The sequence below is a fragment of the Manacus vitellinus genome, unplaced genomic scaffold, assembly GCF_001715985.3.
Source record: "Manacus vitellinus isolate BGI_N305 unplaced genomic scaffold, ASM171598v3 ctg7180002433602_pilon, whole genome shotgun sequence".
NCBI lineage: Eukaryota > Metazoa > Chordata > Aves > Passeriformes > Pipridae > Manacus > Manacus vitellinus.
Window position 1 is genome coordinate 18,831 of NW_021938498.1, and position 4,537 is coordinate 23,367.

Below are 4,537 nucleotides of genomic sequence, written 5' to 3' on the forward strand. Positions count from 1 at the left end.
GGGTTTTTCTGGGCTAAATCTTGGTGTTTTGGAGGTTTTTATGGTCACAGGATGCCCAGTGAGTTCTAGAGATGGACTTGGGCAGGAGGAACCCCCAAGCCAACGAGCTCAGCCCTTGTTTTCCCCCCCATCAGGATTTGTCCTTCCCAAAGCTTGGGCGGATGGAGGAGGAGGCTGCGAGGAAGAGGAAGATGCCTTGGGCCCCCCAGGCAGGTGAGGAGGAAGTCAGTGTCCCTTTGGGCGGGTGTTGTGCTGGCTCTGTCAGCCCAGCATGGCCCCGGCTGCAGGACAACCCCGCTGGCGCCGCCGTCCTGCCGGGGCCGGAGTTGGGGGGATGTCCTTGGCCTTCCCTGTGGGCCGGAGGCAAATCCCCTGCCTGTCCTTCTTGCTTCCTGCCCCAGGCCCCGAGCTGAGGACGGAGAGCGCGGAGGACAAATCCCCCCGTGAGAGCCTGGTGGGAGAGGCCGTTTTGAAGGGCTCCCCGGCGCAGGAAGGCAGCGGGGAGGAAAAGGGCCGGAGATCCCCCCGCAGGAGGGGCTCCAAAGCCAGCCCCGGGTGCTCTGAGGAGGAAAGAGCCAGCCTGTGCTGGGAAGGCGGCCAGAGCTTGAGGGGGAGCTCTGAGCTGGTGGTCCCTGAGCAGCCTCCCAACTGTGACAAGCCCTTCAGGTGCTTGGAATGTGGGAAGAGGTTCAGGAAGAGCACAGACCTGCTCAGACACCAGCACATCCACACTGGGGAACGGCCCTACACGTGTGGGGAGTGTCTCAAGAGCTTCAACAGGAACTGCCACCTGATCCAACACCGTCGCATCCACACTGGGGAACGGCCGTACAATTGTGGGGAATGTGGGAAGAGCTTTAGGCAGAGCTCCACCCTCCGCACCCACCAGCTCATCCACACCGGGGAACGGCCCTACAAGTGCTTGGAATGTGGAAAGAGGTTTCAGACCAGCTCAGCTCTCCTCCTGCATGAGCGGACGCACACGGATGAGAGGCCCTTCCGCTGCACCGACTGCGGGAAGGGCTTCAAACTGAACTCCCACCTCGTCAGGCACCAGCGCATCCACACCGGGGAGAAACCCTACAAGTGTGGGGAGTGTGGGAAGAGTTTCACCAACAGGTCTGGCTTGACCAGACACCAACGGACCCACCAGTAAGAGAAGCCCTTCCAGTACCTCGAGTGCAGGAAGAACTTTGGCTGCTGCTTCCACCCCGAATGAAGCCCCTGATGGGGAGGCAACCCCTGAGTCCAGTGACTGTCAGTCCATCACTTTTGACGAGAAAAGACCAGTCCCCTTTCCCAAGGGCAGCTTCTTCCAACAGAACCCTTCTTGGGGGGTGTGTGGAGATTCCTGCCCTGGCTGGGGACCCCCCAAGGTCACTGCTGGAGGTTGAGAGCAGAGATCTCTCTCCATGAATGTTGGTCTGGGGGAGTTCCATCCAACCGTAATTAGGAATTACAGGTTTTGTGCCAGCTTGGGTAGAATTGCTTCAACAATTGCTTTAATGTAGAGCACTGTCCTATCTTATGCTGTTCTCCTGGTAGTTTTAGTGTTTCTGTTGTGCAGTAAATAATTCTGATGAAGATCTTTTGTCTGATCATTTGGAACCCTAAATAAATTAATTTCTCTCAGTAGATCTGGTTTACCATCATTTAACCTGGAGGACAAAAATGATTCAGTTACACCTCTGTAATTCCTCTAAACTGAAAGTGTTGGCATAATCCAAGGCTGAGATTGGATCCAGTACCCCACAGGAAGTTGGGAGCTCAGGGGGGCCACCCCCCTTTCCCAACCCCTCTGTGCCCAAAGACCCCCATGAGACCATCCGACCCACCAGACCACCCCCCCTTTTCCACCCTTCTCCCTGTTCCTTCCATGTTCCCATTGTCCCCTCAATCCCCCATTTCCCCTCTGAACAGTTTTGGGGTCCCAACCCCCACTTTTTGCCCCCTCTCCTGTGGGCACTGAAGGAGAAAATGAGGCTGCACACACAGAGTTCCATTTCAGGACTTGTCCGCCCATCTTTCCAGCATCCCCCTTTCATTGGGGTTCCTTTGGAAACAGCTCCTGGGCTTTGTCTTTTAGTCCACTGGAATTCCCAGCATGGCCCCAAAGCAGTGCCCTGATCCCACACATTCCCCTCCCCTCATGTGCTGGCTGTGTTCAGCCACCAGAGAAAAACACAGGCTGCCATGCAGAGCGTTCCAAGTGGTTTCCCCTTTGGCAAACAGCACTCTCTGGATGGAAAACACCAGTCAGGGCCAAAACACAATTTTTTGATCCTAATTAACTGAATGCAGCTGTTGCTGCCTTAACTTGTTCCCACAGAAATTCTCAGGGTTCCTTTGCTTCCAGGAGGCCCCACATGTCCCAATGACCCCTTGATTCCATGAACTTCCACAGTTTCCAAAGCTTCCTTTACTTCCATGAGGCCCTGCAGTCCCAAAATGCCCTTTGGATTCTCAGATATTTCCCATTGTCCCAGGGTCCCTTGTGCTTCAGAAGGAGCTGCAGTGGGACAGTGGCCCCTTGGTTCCGTGAGCTCTGCAGTGTTCCAGGAATCCTTGGGTTCCAGGAGAGCCTGCAGTTTCACAAGGAGCACTTGAATGCAGGAGGTTCTGCAGGGTCCCAATGGCCCCTGGATTCTGGGAGGTTCAGAAATATCTCCGGGCTCCCTTGGTTCCAGGAGGACACACATGTCAGCAGGAACCCTTGGTTGCCGGAGGTTTGAGAGTTTCCCAGAATTCCTTTGATTTCATGAGGCCCTGGATTGTCCCAATGGCCTCCTGATTCCATCAGCCCCCTCAATGTCCCAATGGTCCCTTGGTTCCATGAGTTTCTGCAGCGTCCCAGGGTTCCTTTTGTTCCATGGGGAGCTGCAGTGTCACAATGGGCCCTGAATTCCAGGAGTTTTTCCAGGGTGACAGTGCTCCCTTGATTCCATGAGATTGCCCAGTGTCCCAGGGCTCCTTTGGCTCCAGAAAGCCCTACAGTGTCACAATGGTCCCTGTACTCCCGGAAGTTCCACAGTGTCCTTGCTGGAACACACAGGGCTGTAAGGTTGTCAGCCCTGCAGAGCTGCCTCCAGCTCTGGGCTCCAGCACAGGAAGGACATGGACCTGCTGGAGCGAGTCCAGAGGGGAGCAGCAAGAGGATCAGAGGGATGGAGCAGCTCTGCTGTGAGGAAAGACAGAGAATTGGGATTGTTGAGGCTGGAGAAGAGAAGGCTTTGGGGTGACCTAATTGTGGCATTGCAGTGCCTGAAGGGAGCCAACAAGAAAGATGGAGAGAGACTTTGGACAAGGGCCTGGAGTGAAAGGACAAGGGGAATGGCTTCACACTGACAGAGGGAAGAGTTAGATGTAATATTGGGGAGAATTTCTGGACTGTGATGGTAGTGAGATCCTGGCACAGGTTGCTCAGAGAAGTTCTGACTGCCCCATCCCTGGAAGTGTTCACGGCCAGGTTGGATGGGGCTCTGAGCTCTGAGTCTAGTGGAAGGTGTCCCTGCCCATGGCAGGGGGTTGGACTCAGATGCTCTTTAAGGTCCCTTCCAACCCAAACCATTCCATGATTCTGTGACTGGTGGGGGATGTGGTGGTCGGAGCCGACGGGCACAGAGACCCCAAAATGATGGAGTTTTCCATTCTGGGTGGAGGAAGGAGGGGGCAGCAGAACTGACACCCTGGACTGCTGGTGGTCAGACTTCGTCCTGTTTGGGAGACTGACTGAGCTGGGTGTGAGTGTGGATGTGCTGGAGGGCAGGAAGGCTCTGCAGAGGGATCTGGACAGGCTGGATCAATAAGGCCAAGTGTCAGGGCCTGCCCTTGGGTCCCAACCACCCCCTGGAACGCTTCAGGTTGGGGGCAGAGGGGCTGGAGAGCTGCTCAGCAGGAAGAGACTTGGGGGTGCTGCTTGACAGCGACTGGATATGAGGCAGAGTGTGCCCAGGGGGGCAAGAAGGCCAAGGGCATCATGGCCTTTGTGGAGAAGAGTGTGGCCAGCAGGAGCAGAGAACTGATTGCCCCTCTGTGCTGGGCACTGGGGAGGCCCCACCTGGAGTGCTGTGTCCAGTTCTGGCCCCTCAGTGCCAAAAGGCCCTTGAGGGGCTGGAGCGTGTCCAGAGAAGGGAACGGAGCTGGGGAAGGCTCTGGAAAACATGTCTGCTGAGGGACGGCTGAGGGAACTGGGCTGGTTGAGTGTGGAGAAGGGGAGGCTCAGGGGGGACCTCATTGCTCTCTGCAATGACCTGAAAGGAGGTTTTAGTGGGGTGGGGGTTGATCTCTTCTGCAAAGCCTTTAGTGACAGGAAGAGAGGAAATGACCTGAAGTTGCATCAGGCAAGGCTCAGAGAAGAAATGAAAAAGGGATGATACACTGAAAAAAGAATGGCCTGAGCAGTGAAGTGTTTCTTTAAGCTCTCATGTGCTCTGTGTGTGATTTGCACAACACAGGAATGTTCAGCAGTGAGAGATGTGAGATTTTGCTTTGGACTCTTTAGCACCTACCCTTTCCTGTACTGCACTGCCTCTGCCTA